General features: G+C 38.5%; 2 long non-coding RNA genes across 3 annotated transcripts in view; both read right to left on the bottom strand.

The window, feature by feature from the left end:
- Positions 1 to 18,566, bottom strand: part of LOC110398660 — a 118,221-nt gene that overhangs the window by 82,557 nt on the left and 17,098 nt on the right. The gene's annotated exons all lie outside the window — the stretch shown is intronic.
- Positions 1,125 to 6,699, bottom strand: LOC110398661. Its single transcript, XR_002438532.1, has 5 exons — positions 6,402 to 6,699; positions 6,192 to 6,312; positions 5,352 to 5,436; positions 3,723 to 3,854; positions 1,125 to 3,082 (listed from the first exon to the last, which is right to left on the bottom strand). It is a non-coding gene; the product is annotated as an uncharacterized LOC110398661 (long non-coding RNA).

The raw sequence follows: 18,566 nt of genomic DNA, 5'->3' as shown, positions 1-18,566 counted from the left end.
ATAATGCTGATCTCCACAGGCATCCATTGGGATTTGGGCATCCATCAAGCTGCTCATTATTACAAACACAAACACAGCCACAAATACCGGGTCAAAAGGAGACTACTGAGCAGCAGCCAGCAATTGGCTCCCCCTCCTCAGAACATGCCATTTTTTTGAATACAGCAGCAAATATTAAATTGTAACCATCAATATATTTAACTGACAAATTATACAGGGAGCTCATATTTACAAAGCTGAACTATATTTCCCATAAAATCTGAGCAGTTTTGAAAAAAACCCATCCTCTTTTTAGCACCACCTTGATAAAGAGCTCCCTCTGTGTCAAAATGAATCCTTTTCAAATCTCTCAGAGGGCAGGCATAGCAGCTATGAGGTTGTCATGGTTTTGTGATTTTCAGTTATTGGTATTCCACATCATAACATCATGTAGTGAATGTACCTGGTTCTCAGAAGAGAAGGACTACTACATTTCCCAGGGTACTTTGCTCCTCTGTTACCATTTCCAGACAGAGGGAAAAGATAAAAGCTTGCAGATCATGAGACCTCGTCCCTTTTTTCCGTCGTCTCTCGTCTTGGCAGCACCTCGCTCTCCAGCCGTCTTATCGTCGGTAGTAGAGTAAGGCCTACCTTGATTTTGGGACATTCTCTCTCTCTGTATTGGATTTATCAGCTTAAATTGTAATTATATTGTATTATAGTGTGTTGTTTTGCATTCCGATATCTTATTTAGTAAATTAGTTTGTTTCTTCTCAGATTGTTGCCGCTGTTCTTTGCTCTCAGGGCCATCTCCTTACCCTTTTCCCCTTTTCCCTTTTCCCGGGGTGTGGGCCCGTGGGTCCCCCGTCCCATTTGTCACGGAACCGGGCCAAACGCCCGTAAAATGTTGACAGAGGTTCAGTATATTAATTGTGAGATCCTGGAACTAAAAAACACAGAACAAGTTTACTGGAAATGACCTGTTATCTAGGTGAAATATAAGCAGACCACTGCTCCTTCCACTTACAAAGAACAACCAGCCAGCCAAACAAGCCAACAAGCGCATCAAACAAAGGAAAAACAACTTAAAAGACAGCATACAAGACGATGCAATTTTAATAGATCTTAGTGCACTTACAGTACGAAGTGCATTTCCAAATCAGTTAATTATTCATGCCAATTAAATATTTTATTAAATCATTATCATTAAACAAAGAAAATGGAGAAACAGTGACAAATGCTGTTTACCAAAATTGCTTTTCATTACATCGTTTGTGTTGACAGTGAAGAAAAACCATCAGTTTGTCCCTGTGAACAATTCCTGAACATTTGCAGGCTTAAAAGTTTTGTCTTGATCTTTTAACTCTGGATCAAAGAATTTCATGGTCATTTTAAAGGGCGTATTTTGACTCATCTTACATTTGATATTAAAAAAAAATAAAATAGGATTCCTGAGTCTTTAACCAGGGCTCAGTTTCCTCTAATTGTGATGAACAAAAGTGATCCTCAGTAAGAAAGATCATTCAGAACCAGCTGGTGCTGGCACAAAAGCCTGAAAGTGATGGACACAATTGATCTCACAGGTTAATTTAGAACAGAATTGCTATTCTCTGTTTCTAACAGTAACATTATTTGGACAGCAACATTAATGTGGACAGTGATTTTAGAAGCTGCCATTCCCCATTACTTGACAAGAATGCAAACAACTGCTACAACGAGAGGTTTATTGATTTACATAAGACAAAAAGGCATTTTTCTCTAATGAATCCATGAAAGTGGAGCTTCAACCTTTCCAACCAAGAGAATAAACTCTTTGAGACTCATCATTAATGGTTGTTTTAATTCATAACTAACAACTTTCATTCCAACCCAACCTTGTCTAAGGTGACACTCCAGTGAGCAGCGCTCAACCATAGGCCTGGGAACAGCTGTTTGGGCTGCTGTGGCTGGAGAATGAACCTGCCAAGTCATGGGGGCACAGGCAGGTAGATGGGGGACTCAAAACTCTGCTCCTTCCTACCAGTCCTTTGTAAGCTTGCCGCTTCTTAAATCATTCCCGTCACGCTTATTTAATCAGTTTTCTGTACAGGAGGAACACATTCATTCCACACCATTCCTTACAAATGAAAAATACACAATTGCATATAATTAAGATCTAATCACTTAAAGACATAAACCAGGAATTAATTTCATTGGCATGTGTGTTTTAACAGCAACAAGAGGCTCTGATTAACACCTGGAATACTCTGTATTAGTCTGTATTCACAAAGGGCCACAAATGCTTAGCACCTAGAAAAGCAGAACCAGATGGGGAGTGCATCCAGATTAAGTGATTTCAAGGAATGCTGGCACTGAGCTAAGAGCTAAGGGTAGATCTTCGAAATCCCAAATGCATGTCTTTTCCACAAGACCATTTATTGTCTGTCAATAGAAACCTTTTTGTGAGCCAGAACAACAAAGAAGACTAAACCAAACAAATACAACCACCAGAAGACAAACTATATATCAGCCTATAGCTGAGGTCCTGGAAGACAAATAGAAGGTGTGATGTTGGTTCTTAAAATAAAATATTGATTATTCTTAAGGATTAACATCCTTCCTCTTTTCAGTTTACTTAACGCTAGACCAAACTATTAAAATGACTATTAAAACAATTACGTGGTTATAGAAATGGCTAATTAAATAAACATTAAGGCAATAATCGGTGTTTCATTTCACTCATACAGTTTCTCTCTGGAGAATTTTCCAACCCGAGCTGCTGTTTTAACAAATCTTCCTTGAGTTTTGGAGAATATAGTACCTCAGCATGAATTCATGCTTCTGCAATATCCTCTTTACAAATCTCCATCTCTTCTCAGTTTGGATCCAGCTAAACTTTATAGGTCTCTGGAAAGCTCAGGTTACCTGAACACATCATCTGCTTTTGTGACAGAAGACACCAGAACACTACAAGTCAAGCCATGGACATTCTTCTCCCTAAGTCATCGCCTATATAAGGTGGGCTGAGCAGACAGCTGACTGAAGTAGGATGCCGATGAGGAGTTCACAGAGGCCATATCACATGGAAACACCTCAGCACTGGATAGGTCCTTGGCTGCTTCATCTGCTAAACAATGTGGTTGATTAGCAAAGTTTATCTTGCGACCACTTAAGAGGTATTTTTCATTTATAGTATCTTGTTCATCTATTCCAGAGCACTCTCAATCTGGTTCTGCCACCCTCATTCCTGTTTACTTTTCTCCATATAACAATTCCGCTGATTTCAATGAGACTGTTTGCAGAATAAAATTTTATTCAGTGAAAAGGTGGTCAAAATATAGAATATTTGTATCTGTTTGAATATATGTCACTACAATTTCTTCATCGGGAACACAAGCTTTGAGAGTTATGCTCGCTGCAGGCACGCTGACTACCAGATAACAAATCAGTTCCTGCTATTCATTGCTGGATAGAATCCCATATTGTACTAGGCCATTAGAGAATAGGACTAACTCTTTAAAACTTTTCACATTCAACTAAAGCTTTCACTGGAGTCTTTCCTAAAAGCCTCTTTTCCATTAAATACATTTCAACCATAGAAGGAAAGGAGAGGCAACTCACAAAAAAACCCCAAACATTATTAATTTAAGGAAAATCTCCAGATTAACGTTCTTCTATTTTCTTCTATTTTTCTTTTTCTTCCTTTTTTTTTTCATCCTCACACAGCCTTTTACAGAGTCCTTAGCTCTCCTTATGGCACTCACCGATGCACACACCACATGCAGCAGTACCCTTAGGGGAAATAAACGCCAAATGCCTCCTCCTTTCTTCAGATCCTGATCCATGTCTGAGCACAATTTGCTTATTTCGTCAATGTTCTGTGCACCTTTTTGATTCTATATGCAAAGGTACAAGGGGGAAAGAAGCAGAATACATCCAGTTTTAGATGAATTACATATATGCACTACCTTAAGTACTTCCCTCCCTTATGATACTCATTTTCAACCCCGAATGATAAGAATATGTTGAACTATTGGTGTGGTTTGGTAGAAGAGCTTGAATGATTTTTACACTGCGAGTCTATGGCCCTATAAAGTCTTCCTGAAGTTCTTACAGTGTTTATTTGAATATTTAAAATGCAGCAATGGAGTGCTGTTTTGGAACTTTCCTACCTGACTTACTGCTTGCTGTTTTATTTTGGGTACTATATTGCTTGTAGTTTTAATTTGCATAAATTTGCTTCACTAAAGAAATAAAGATGTATTTCAGCTGCAGCAACCTGGAGTAAGAATCATTTTTCTCTTCCTTTTACCTTGTTCCCACTTAAAAATAAATAAATCTCGAGTTGCTTGAAAATACAAGCAAGTAAAAAGACAAGTTGCTGGTAAGAAACAAGCTCCAAAAGAAGCTCTCCAGTTAAAGATGGGGCTTCCCTTTTGTATGGAAGGTTAAGCTAATTATCATTTCTACATCTAATGTAGTCAGTGCTTAGATATCCTCAGTGTTTCTTAGACTACAATTATCTATAACTAAGATGCTAATTATTATCTGTGCCACACAGTTCTCAACTTTTTCATCTTCCTATCTCTTTATTAGCTCAAGAATAAAGCAGATACCAAGCTTGTATCTTCCTGAAGCAGGAGGACATGTACAAAACAGATTTAGTGAGTTTAGTGTTTATGGCCTGGACTGAAATGAGCCCTCCATTAATAACACAAATTAAATCCTTCGTAAGTTTAAGTATTATGGGTTTTGCACATTTTTTTAAATGCTTCTCCATGCTTAGTTCTTTTACTGCATACATCTCAACCTATTATTTTTCATAACAGGGAAAACAACCTCACAGGGGCACTTACTCTGTAGTCCCAAACAGCAGAGATTCTAAACCTCCAGATAAAAAGGACCCCCCTAAGTCTACTGCCAGCAACCCACAAGCAGTTCTGATACCAACTGCATGCGATGGCAAATGGGCAAGAGGGCACTGAAGTGCCATCCTTCTAGAATTGTTGTAAGCAGGAGTAAAGTTACATCATCCTAAATAATCTCTAAATGGCACCCATGGCTTGGTCACATGAGCAGGTTTGAGCAAAGGGAAAAGGAATCCACATCCATCTTCCTGTACTCCTCCTCTGCTCCCAGTACAACAAAACAGTTAGCTCTGAGAAATTATATTACCCCTACATTCAGGTAAATAACTGACTTAAATATGTAAATAATTTACTTTAATACTTTTACTGTAGAGTCTTTTTTCGGGTCTGAGAACATTATTTCAAACATAGGCTGGAAAGAGTCATTCACCTTGATTAATTTGGCCCATGACCAAAATGTGTGTTTAAACACAAACAGTGTAAACTTCCATCTTGAACTCTGGCCTTGTGGCTGGACAAGCTTACCCATATTTCACATGTGTCCTGGTCTCCCTTTAAAAGGCTGGTCTCATCATTTGAGAAAGTTTATTTTCCAAGATCAGAGCTGGTTCTGTAGGGTGGATGGCAGAGGAGAAATATCATCTTTGCTGTACTACTGCTTAGCCGTAGTTTGCTATGGTTGGTTCTTCCCAACACTAATGTGCACCACAGAGGGAAGCAGGAGGTAAAACTGTGACAAACCTAAACTTGCTATGCAGTCATACTATCAATTGTGTATTTAAAAATGCAAGCAATTATTACTTCTTGCTTTAAGACAAACCCACTTTTTCCTCTTTTTACATCATCCATCTCAGACAAAGTAGGACAAGCAAGGAGCACCCAGATGGCACATTTCCAGCCATCTTTACCTTCTTTCAATGACAACAGTTACAAAAGCCCTGAGGAAGCTGAATCTGTAGAGAAGATAGAGAGTTCAGCTTAGCTGCATCACTCTTTTGTACTTTGCAAATGATTAATGCAGTTGCTAGAAGTGTTTACAGAAATGCTTAAATGTAAGCAAGTATTAAAGTATTGTAAGAAAGAAAACGGTAAATTCAAACTGAAGCAGAAATCCAACAATTAATCCTGTAGCTTGGATAGAAACAATGCTATGAAATTCAGTGGGTTTAATTTTAACCCAATGCTTTCTAAAGCATGAGAAACATCACTAGCCAAAAGGATCCAGAACACCACTGTCCTAATTAGGCAGTATTATTTAATGAGCCATAGATGGAGTGAACAAAGCACCAGGCAACAGAAAAACCACCCTCCAAGTAAAGCCACATGTAGGAGCTGAAGGGAATCCAAAATTTCTTGGAGACAAACCATAACTAAAAGGTGTTAGTCAAATATATTAACTGCTTCACAGGTCTAGTCACTGCTCCATGCATTAGGCCATCAGGCACGTTAAGACCTCTCTCCACTTCTCATAATCAGCAACACAACTCTAAACAAAACAAAAAAAAGCTGTCAGTTTTGCTGATATATTAATTGCAACTGCTCCTCCTTATGTAATCCTTTACCAACGTTACTGACACTGCTTATTGTCTTCTCCATCAGGTGACACTATCAAAAAAAATCATTTAATTAAACTGGTTGAGGCATAAAAATGAATCTGAAGAGCAGAAGTTAAAAGACAGCAGCTTTGCTGCTGTATGTATTTGAGATGCCATATGATTCCCTGATTTTGGGCACAGGTGTTACTGCTCTGCAGAATCCACTGAATAATTATTTAGTATGAAGTTAGCTTAGGGCATATACGTAAGGATATAATATTTGAGATTGTGATCTTTTCCATTTAATGCAAATTAAAATTAAATAAAAAGTTGGCTCAATGCAATTCTAATGATTATATGTAATGATAAAGCACCCACAGAATTAAGCAAAGAGATCTATAAGGAAAAGTCTGAACAAAAAAAAATACCAGAGTTCTTGTAAGCTATGTCATTTAACAGCTGATCATCATTAATGATTACTACAGCAGTACCTAAAGGCAAAGAGAACCCACGGCCATCCTAAAACTCTACAGGAATGTGTTTGTACTTTAGAACTCATCTGACCGACCATGCAGCAGAGGGGCATGTCAGTAATTCACAAGGCTGGCACGCAGCCCCAGGACAACCTAGAGCTATATGGGGTGACACAGCAGAGCAGGATACAGCACTCACACACTGGAGTCCTCCTCTTACCATCTTTCAGCACCTGGCAGGCTGAAAATCAGTGGTAACTCCTTGTTCTCATGCAGTATTAATGCCATTATTCATTTTCTTTCAACTGCCCCAAATTCTGCATCTGCCACACTCTCCTCATTTGTACTTCTCAAGAAGCAAAGAGACCTTGGTGCTTCCCTCCTACTCCAAAAGATTATGTAATTTGTTTCTCACTTCCTAGCACCTTCTCCAGCTCTAGTATATCCTTGAGATTGTGTGTTCTTCTGTTCCTTTCAAATAATACTCTCAAGGAGGGGTACATTGGTTTCTCTAGTCTTTTCTCAGTAGTTCCTAACCTTTTATTATTATTCTGCATGCTGCTTAACCATTCCATTTTTATTTTCACAATTACCCAAAATTACTTTAAAATCTCTTTCCTATGCAACATTAGCTAATTTCAGGTTGGGAATTAGGAAATACTTCTCTGAGAGAGTGGTCAGGCACTGGAATGGGCTGCCCAGGGAGGTGAGGGAGTCACTGTCCCTGGAGGTGTTCAAGAAATGTGTATATGTTGTATCAAGGGACATGGTTTAGTGGGAAATATTGATGGAAGGTGGACAGCTGGACTGGAGGTCTTTTCCATCCCTTGGGATTCTATGATTTTATGCCTGCTTTTTCCATTGATGTGGATTTGTTTGTGTTTATCAACACCAAGTTTCATCTGGCATCACGCTGTTCATTCATGGCATTTTCTGCAACTCTTCACAGAGTGTCAGTGTCTGGAAAAACTCAAAATGTCTCCTCCAAAACTCAGCACTTTTTCCAGGTCATTTATGAACGCAATGAGTGCTGCAAGTCCAAGTTACACTACTAGCAGGGAAATCAAGTCACTAATGCCTAGAACTGCCCAGTTTTTACCCTACTTATTTACATCAATGAGATTCACCTACAAATTCTGTGACAGCTTGGACAGTGTAGCAGCCTTCAGTGAAAAGGTTTTTTAAATGGTTGGAAATGCAAACACAATATAACAAGGAATGCTTTGTAAAGACAAAATAGCGGAATTGAAAAAAAAAGTCTGTCTCCTCAACATCATCTTTAAAAAAGTTAAATGGTATCTATTATGAAAGCTCATTACGGTGTAGCAAATCTGATTGCAGAAAAATCTAAAGCATTGACTGATGGTGAGTTTATTAAGCAATGTATGGAAAGCATGGCAGATGTAATGCGTCCTAATGAAAAGGGATTTTTCTAAAATGAGTTTGTCTCACCAAACTGTAGCCAGGCAAACAGAAGAAATAGAATAATCTATCTGAAGAAATTTGAAGAGTAAATCTGCCAATTTCAAATGTTATGCTTTAACAATAAGTGCAAGTACTGATGCTACAGTTATGGGTCAACTTGCCATTTTCATTAGAGGTATTGATAACGAATATAATGCCACTGAAGAAATGGCTTCTTTGGTGCCATTGAAATACACTACTAAATCTCTTGATCTGTTTGAAGTGGTAAAAATTACATTAAAGCAATTTTCTTTAACCTTTGTCAACAAATCTGGCATAGCTACTGATGGTGCCCCAGTGATGGTTCGTAAAGAAGTGGAACTTATAAAATGACTAGAAGATGATGCAATTGGTGCCAGCAACTCACTTTTGATGAAATATCACTGTATCAGACATCAAGAAAATTTACACACAAAAGCTTTAAAAATGGACACTGTTGTGCAAATCGTCATCAAGTCTGTGAATTTCTTAAGTCCCAAGGGATTAAAACATCACCATTTTGAGGAGTTCCTTAAAAGAATGGATGCTGATTATGGGGGCATCATTTACTTTTCTGAAGGAAAATGGGTAAGTTGGGGTAAAATGCTAAAAAGGCTTTATGATTTGTGAAATGAAATCAAATCATTTATGGAATAAAAAGGAAAATTTGTGCCAGAATATGAAGATGAAAAATGGCTCACAGATTCAGCATTTTTGGTGGGTTTGACTGTTCATTTAAAGAGTTGAAAGTGTATCTTCAAGGAGAAAATCAACTTACCTGTGCTATGTTTCAAATCATAACAGCATTTGAAATGAAACTTAGATTATGGTGAACTCAAGTTATGGGAAATAATTTCATGCATTTCAATGCACTGGCTAAATACAGCCGTCTGAACAGTGAAAAGTGTGCAGCTGTGCTCTCCATTTTTGTAAGGAAATTGAGAATAGGTTTTAAGATTTCAAAAAAAACCATCAATTTTTTGTTATATTTGCGACTCCATTTTCAGTCAACATAAATATATTACCTGCTAATTTCCAAATGGAATGTATAGAGTTGCAAAGAGACATTCAACTCAAATAAAAATTTGGTCATGTCTTTTTACTAGACTTTCATAAGACCTATCTTAACTGAAAAAATATCCCTCACTTCACAATCACATCTTATTCACATCACCACTTCTTGACAGTATGCACACTCGTGAACAATTATTGTCAAGGATGAAGCACAGGAAGAGCAATATTTCATCAAAAACCCCTAACAAGCACCTAGAGAACTAAGAATTGCAATCTTTTCCACTGAAGCAGACACTGACACACTAGTGCACAAAAACAAGGTCAAATATCCCACTACTTTTATGTTTTTGTTGCTCTTTGTTTTTCATGTTCTAATAAAAGATACATTAAAAAAATAAGTTTTGTTACGTACATACATTAACTATATTACACATTTTATGTGCAGCCCAAGACAACTCCTGTTGACTCAGTGTGGCCCAGGCAAGCCCAAAGGTTGGACCTGCAAGGAACAGAGCTTCCAAGTTCCTCGAAATAAGGTTAAACTTAGAAAACAAAACATGTAATGAAGAAGGTTCCTGATGCAATACAGCTGGATTTTGTGATGTACTTGGTTCTGCAGCACAGCCTGAGATGCTAAAGTGATGTTGAATTGACCAAGGTGTGCGTCACAGTCCCAGCTTTTACAATACCATGCTTAGATTGCTTTGTATACAAGCACCTGTGAAAACAAATGCACCCAAATCACATTCTCATTATAAAAGAACATTTTACTCAATTACCATTCTCTCATCATAATCAGATACAGTCCAGATTAAGTTGCCAGACAGACAGGGCAACAAATGTCACAAGTCTTCCCTCATTAGTTATCAATTGCTTTAACGTTTCACAAGTAAACTTTGTCACTGCTGATGTCAGCATTTATCATAAAAACAATTTAGTCTTCCCTTCTAAAAACGTCAGTGTACAGCTTGTCTGGTTAACATTTATCTGTAGTATTACTGTGCAACGCCATAACCTTCAGGAACTGTATGGGTTACTACCTAGCACTAGAGAACCAACAGAGCACTTCAATCAATTCTTACTGCCTAAAGAAACAGATGTATACTTGCTTATTAAGGCAGACATGGTTTAAATGGCTTGCAGAACTTCATTTAAGACAGCAATAAATAAGCATGCAAACAAACAAACTCCATGATCACAAAACAAGAAAACCAAGAACCCAGAAGGTTCTAGCCACTCACTCTGAGTAACTGCCCAACAGCAAGCCCTAAAAATAGGATCTGAGCACACTTAATTGCGTCCAGGACACCAGTAGGAGGAATGACAATAGTATGAAGAAATTAACACACAGCTCAGATCAATCATTACTTAATTTACAGAACTTGGTGTTCGCATACCATGTGCCGACTAGCAAGTGACTTCATTAAGCTAAAATGGATCTTTAGCGAAGTGACTAGCTACAGAGCAGCTGCAGCCTGGCATTCTTGGCATGCGCACGTGTGTTGATTTTCAGATAAGCCTCTTCAACTTCTGTTTGTCCTCAAGATTATTACATCCAAAAAGGAGAAAGTGCTGGAAGAGGATTCTCCAGGACATCTCTTCCAATTTCTGTCATTAACAACACAACTAAATCCCTTTTTTTCCCCATCAACTCTTCACTTCATAATTGCTCTGCCCTTATGGAAAGCATATTCAATATCCTCACTCCTTCGGTAATTAAAGACGCTACTTGAGCTTTAATATATTTCTGATTCTATTTGCAGCCAATTGTTTTTAACCAGCATATCCCATATACAGAATCAGAAGAAGGGTGATTTGTAAATCATATTTCTCTTCCTGTTGAATCAAAGTTCAATTTGGCAATTCTTGTGAAGCCTTAAAACTTCAACAGCCCTTAGCTTCTGCTTTCCATCTCCCTGCAAAAGGCTGAATGCTACCAGATTCATTAAAAACAAGCTGATGATTGCCCCCTGCTCCTGTTTCTTTGACATGCTGTACACACAGTGAGCTACCTTTAACATGACATTCCTCCTATTGTTCAAACAGCTCTATCTGCTGGGAATGTGCTAATTGGGCTCTGCAGGTCCAATTCACACCATAAACAGATGTCACAACAGCAAAATAAATTTACCAGTTTGTTTTCAATTCCTGTTGTTCTCTTCCTTCATCAACTTCCAACTTTCATTTTCATTTAAAACAAAACAGATTTTCCAGCAGGAACAGCTATGTCTTACAGGGAGGAAAAACACAAGACCACTAAAATCTAACCCAACCTACATCAAAACCAGAATCTCCAAAAAGTGGAGCTGCTCCTTTGCTGAGCATTCACTTTTTATGTCTTTTCAAACCTTATCTGAAGCATTCCCATCTCAACTTCATCCATAATTACCCATGTTTCAAGAGCTAGCCGCAGCTCAAAAGCATGAAGGTCACCATCCTCCCATCTCCCAGTGGGAAAAACATCACTAAGGTTTATTGAAACACTAACTTCTGCAATGCAGGAAGCACAGACTCCGGCTTTGAATTCTCTACTACCTTCTCTGCTATCACTCAATTTATACCAAACGTTCAGAAAATCCAAACCCAACAGCATTCAGTCAGGCATCCCCAAGACTATCCACCACAAATTTTAAACATCAACTGCATTCATGGCTGCATGGGACAGTAATTTGATGAACTACCAAAACCAACTTCACAGTCATTTTTACAACACTCCACAAACATCAAGTGCCTGAGCAAACATAGCTACAAAATGAGGCAGCTGAGGCAGGAGGGACATTCAGACAACAGGGGTGTCTGTGGAGGCCATGTTTTTGGGGCAGGCTACGGGTGGTGTTCGTGCCACGTTCCTCCTCCAGCTGCATCCCAGCACCATGAAGGAAGCGCCCACTCTGCCAAGATGACAGTCTGTGGTTAGGCTAGGCTTTCCCACCATGTCACCTGCTGAGGGGGGCACCCAGAGTGAAAAATCTCAGTCCCTGACAATTTGTCATGGTCAGACTCATAAACATAAGTTTCAGCTCAGGCAGGCTGCCTAGCCCCTTACAGAGGGAAAAGGGAGGTGCTCCCAACCTGAGAAGCCCATCTTGCACATACCACACTCTAAAAACACCTTTGTCCCATCCTAAACCCATGCCTGTTTCACAAGGAGCAGGCAGCGCCCAGCAGCAGGGATGCTCTCTTTGGTAAAGGCAGCCAGAAGAAACGGGCAGTGGCACCAGCTCCTGTAAGTACCACAGGAAGATTTGCATCTCTGACCATCACTGCAGCGCCAAGGCACATAGCTCCAGAAGCCCATGTGAAAAGGGCTGATGTCTGCACACACTGCAGAGAACATTGCTGAAGTACAAAGGCTGAAAGGCAACACAACAGGTCATGTCAGTGGGTGCCTACTGTAGTTCCACTACAAATTCAGTAATGAATTCTGCTGGGGACCTAAGCTAAACCCGAGAAAATGAGCTTTTGCAGTATCCTGCAAAAGCAATAAAAAGACAACTAGCATAATTCAGAAAAATATCTTGCAAGCAAATTAAACACTCTAGCCTTCCTCCACTATGCCTTTTATTGCTGTCTTAAATTAAAGAAATGGTGTCATATTTCAGAGTAGCACCTTTTCTGGCATTGCTTATCATTAACAAGCATACAGATGGCTTACAAAGGATTCCTCTGTTCTAGCCCACAGATCAAAATATTCCCTGAACAACAAAAGGCGTTGATGTATTTTCAATCTTTATAAAGTGAAGAAGAGTTTGTGTATTTCCCACTTTCTATATTGCAGGCTCACCTAAACTATTTCCTCAGGGACAAGAGTGAAAAAGACAGAAAATACCCGTATTCCTTAAAGTAACATACGGGTTTGTATATGGACTTTAAAGTATTCCATACTCCTACTTAGACACATGACAAACTATTGTCACCCATCTTTATAAAGAAACTCATGTAAGCATGACGAATAATCAAATTTATCCAGTTTACAAGCACACTCTTACTTCTGCATTTGCAGCTCTTTAGCTCTAGTTTCCCAAAAAAGTGTTGAGACATACGGGGAGCTTGGCAGACATATACAACAGCAATGGTCACTTCCAGCATTTCAAATTTAACTGCAGTTTTGTAAGCACTTCAGTAGATAGGACTTTGTTGCACCAATAAATGAGTGACATTTGCACCGTGCACATTGAGAAACGTTAACAAAGCTGATTCCCAACTCTGCAGATAAATACACTAACACATTTTAACTGTTAGAGAAAATTGAAGTATGTTTAAGTTGCTTCTGTCCTGAAAACTGAAACCTCAGTAAGCGTTTTGCAGAGAGCACTGTAGATTTTTCTCTGCCGTATACAAGGCCTAAACAAAAAGCAAATAAATCCAGACCTTTCTCACAACTATGCTCGTAATTGTCTGCATTTAAAACTTCCTACAGCCCTTCTCTATCAACTTGAAACGTACACGAGCATAAAGTATATAAAATGTAATAGATGCAAGTTTGTTGTCATAAACAGGTGGACTTAAGGGATTTAAGGTGAAATTTTAGAGTTCTTCGTAAGCACCAAGTTGAAAACTTCACCCCATGGGGAAAAAAACCCATACCTTCATCAATGGCAGTGCCTTGTAGCCTTGCTGATATCAGTCTCCTCCAGATGAGACCTGATGCTTCCATACCTTTCTTGTTTCAAGCTGAATTTGACAGTAAGAAATTTAAATACAATCCGTCTCTGCTGGAAAATCTAACTGGACTGCCAGCTCACTTCACAGACTAAAAGTGCCCTCTGATAGGGTTGTTTTTTCATTTGCTTTTGTTTTTTTTTTCCAGGTCATTCTCTCCCTGAAGAATTTGTCCTATTTAAGCAGAAAAAAAATTATTAAGAATCAGAACTGAACTATGATTTAACAGCATTTTCTTCTCCATACATTACAAATCTATGAGTGTTAAAAGCACAGCTGCTAAAGAATGATGGGATGGCAAAGAGAGACCCCAGGACTGGCAATCACTACTCACTGCTACCTGCCTGTAGGACAACCACTTAATCTTTTTGCTCTTTATTCTCACCAACTTGGAAATTCCTCACATTAAAGAGTTCACTCTATCTTTCATGAGTGTACAAAGGCTTGAGAGGAAGGGAAGATAGTCTTTGCTGTAACCGAGTACTCCTTGAACAGCGCTACTGAGAACAGAACTTGTGTGCAGCCATTGGAGTATGTGGTACTGTACAATTAATGCTTTAATACAATGCAAGTAATCCAATCGAGAAGTAAACCATATTACAGAAGTTACATAATCAAACAATAGTTAGTGAACTGTGACTGGTTGAAATCTAATTTTATTTACTAAACATTGATGATTTTAATGTGAATAAGCTTCAATTGCAATGAATTCATATATTCAAGCTAAATTTGGAAAGATTCATAATGCATTTCATCATCTAGCTGTCAGTTCGCGGAAACTGAAGACAATAGTGTAGGCAAATCATTCCTTTTAAATGAAGATTTAGTCAACAGAGACAAAGCCCACTGATATGACAAGCAAGACATCTTCTCTCTAGGCTGATCTGAAACACTTGATTTTACAGTTGCTGTCTACTTTTAGGCTTAACTGCTTTGGTTGCCTCTCCTTTCTGGACACTTCAGAATAGTAAGTTTAAATGGATTATCAACATCTTGCACAGCAAAAACTATCTTCATATTAAAAAAAAACAGTAGGTGTTGGAAAGGTGAACAATGGATTTCTGATCAGTCAGCCTACTTTAAGAGCCATCAGACTCTGGCCTCTCAGGCACAGCCTTGATCCAACAGCAGAACTGTCAGTTTCCTTAAATTCAGAAAGCTGAACAGGTATCACAGAGCAGTGTATTACCAGCAAAACAACAACTCTGGTAGCACAGCTGTACCACAGGTAAGAAACTTTAACTCCCTTAAATACAATGGTCCACATGCCACTCTGTGATTAATTCCTTCACATGCTTACAAATGTCACAACTGAACAGCTTGATGACTATAGCTATTTTTGCAACTAATCTCACCACTGCAAAGAAGTCATCTAATGTTTATATGCAGATGGACATGCCAACCATATCAGTAAAGCTTTAAGTACTACATCTGCATATTCAGCTGAACACATTTCTTTTTAAGGGCTTTCACCAGATGCTGCACATGTATTTGCAAGTAGATACACTCAAACTGACAATGAAGGTCCTCAGAAAAATCGCCAGCTAAATATCTCCTGCCAAGGAGTCAGCTCTAGAGCTCAGACCTGCTTTACCTGCTGCAGGGAACTGAGAACCAACAGCAAGGCATGAGGGCAGACCCCAGTGACTGATGAGCCCACTGGATCACAAGCAGCCTGCACAATGAAAAATCCAGTTTGACCAAGAGACAGTTTTCTTTCACTTCATTCTGATTCAAAAAGAAGAAGGCGCATTATCCTGTAATCATGTTGCATTTCTACTTTGTGCTTTCATTTGAGGAGGTGTTAGCAGTATAAATGCACCTTATCAAGGCAACTCTGTGAAATATGTACCTTAAGAGAGCATCAAAGCAATGCTAAACAAACAACAGCAGAGGTCTTGCTCAGATTTTTGTTCACGAACCTGCTTCAAGCTGAGAAGCCTAAAATCTGTAATTTACTGGATGTTCAATCAAGCAAGAGATGCAGGAAATGGACAAGAATCTTCCACTGGTAATAACATGCACCTCTTGCGAAGGGTTAAATTCATTCCAGTAGCTCCCTAGTTCAGCTGCTTAAGGGAAAACTTATTTCTTGCATTTTTAGACAAACTGAGCCATTTATCTAGTATTCTACATCACTGAGAAAAGGCAAGTTGAAAAAAAGCAGTGAATATCTCACAAAAATTTTGTTCATCTGAATTGCAGTTTTAGCAAAGGAAATGATAGAAACAAGGCAGCATATCTTCTACAAAGGTAAAACCTGAATTGCAGGCCATGCTGAACTATACATATACTGCAGGCATGGAGCTGTATAGAGACAAGGCAGAAGCTGTGCATCTGTCACAGACAAGCATCTTACTGTCTACTTCAGCTCCTTGTTATCATTGGGATAATGCAATACTTTCTCCTATGGGTCTGTGTATGCATATAATATACAGACACAATTCATAATGACAGATTGGAAGAGAAAATTCTTCCCATGCCAAACTACCTTTGAACAGAAAAGATACTGTTTGGCATGAGTTATGCCTGTGTATACACATCCGTACTCAGGCCTGAGCATACACACTTCTGGATAAGCATCCCAGAGAAACTAGGCAATAAGTTCAAGGGAGTAAAATAACACTTTATGAATGAGAAAACAGTCTGCAAAAAGTCTTAGCGCTCTTAACACCATGATGGCTCCTTGGAGAGAACAAGTCAGGACTTAAAATTTTACGCACTATTTGCACTAAATGCACAGCAAAAACAACGTTTGCTTTTGTTCTGTATCCCCTCTCTGTGTGTTACCAGTTCTCTGTAGAGCCTCTGAGAAATTAAGGATCACCTTTTAAACTGAGCTCAAGGCTAGGCTTTCAAGCATAGGAAGTAGAGTTCAGGTTAGACTTGATGAAATTTCCTTGTCAAATATGAGTCACTGAAAGTGAATGGGAGATCCCTCTCCCCTTCTCACTTCTTCCAACCGTGCCTAAACAGATGTTGACAAAACCTTTTCTCAATTTCTTTCAATTTGCAAGGAGATAGAAGAAATTCTTTTAGAAAGGAAGATGAATATGTACAGCTTTGACAAAAGGCAAGGTGGGAAAACATCAATGAAGCATACAGACAACAATAAAAGAAAACTAGGCTGCCATAAAGATATAACTAGAAGGGAGAAATGAAGATGGATAGCAAGCAAAGCTTCATGACACAAGAAAAGCATTTGCTGTGCTCTTAGGGAAAGTACCGCAACCTCTGTTCATCACAAGTTCTGAATCCAGACTCAATAAAACGTAAGAGAACCACCTCATGTTGGCAATGAAACAAAGTATGTGGTTTCTCCCCTCCATTCCTGATGTCTATTTTTCTGAAGCATTGCTCCAATACATGGAACTGATATTGTACATGTTCACTTGACTCTGGACAATTTCTGTTTTGCTGATGCACTACTCACTGCCTTCAGCATAAATTCTAACTTCCCCATGCTCACAGGCCAGCCAGAGAACTGTGGCCTGCTCCATCTACACTAGGACTGAAAATTAACCCTACTTTTTAACACAAAGTATTATAGCAGCTCCTTGGACAACAAACTAAGTTAAGTTTTCTCTGTCAAAGTCTTATCTCAGGAACCATACGTTGGCATGGAAGGTATGTCATTGAAGTGACCAAAAAAAAAAAAAAAAAAGAAGGACCAGACTGAAATGAAATCTTCAGCTAAATTCTTTGCTTACATGATCAATACCTGAGTTTTTAATCTGTTGATTCACACAGCTAATTCTGAACTTGCTGCCAAACATATTGTCTTTGTTGGAGGAAGATAAAGCAATAGTAACATTGGAAAGAATTTTATTTTAATATCTTGACAGAAAATTTAGAAACAATTCAAAGCTGCCAGAGCCTATCTTAATTCTAATTCTCCTTTAATAGTTAAAGGCACAGATTTGGTTTGAGAACTGAACTGAGCTGCATTAGGCACCAAATTTAATAACTCAGAGCAATTAAATAATTTTCCTAATTTGTGTTTATTAAAATCTCAATTCTTTCTGATGAGCCTAATTGAAATCCTAACATTTGATTTACCAAAAAAATATAAATCTAGAAATGCTGTAAAAATTGTAACAGATACATCAACCCAAAAGGTCATCACTAATTAATCTATTGAAAAAGTGATTTAACACCATTTACTGCCACTATGGCAAATATGACAGGTTTACAAATTAGCACATTGGATGTTTAATATTAACATCCATGTTCTGTCAAGTCCTCTTGTGACTAATCAACACGTAGTTTTGATTGCTGTAGCTAATAAATAATCTAGGTTAATAAAAATGCTTTCTCCTGAAATTATGGCAGTGTGAACAGTATCTTAATTATAGCTGTTTCAGAGCCCCATCTATCAATCAGTGATGGTCAACATTTCCACAGGTTCACGAACAGAAGAGCAATGACCAGCAGTCACTCAGTGGACCAATGGTTGCCTTTATCTCACAGAAAGACATGTTGAGCCTAGACCCAATCTCAGACCTGGAAAAACAGCAAAGCAAAGCTCAGGAATGCAGGAAAAATAATACTGAAATACAGCAGTATCAAATTTTGTAGTGTGACACAGTAGTCTTCCAAAGTATTTGGTAAGG

This window comes from Numida meleagris, chromosome 4, assembly GCF_002078875.1.
Source record: "Numida meleagris isolate 19003 breed g44 Domestic line chromosome 4, NumMel1.0, whole genome shotgun sequence".
Taxonomy (NCBI): domain Eukaryota; kingdom Metazoa; phylum Chordata; class Aves; order Galliformes; family Numididae; genus Numida; species Numida meleagris.
Note: the sequence above shows the minus strand (reverse complement) of the source record. Positions and strands in the feature narration are given on the sequence as shown.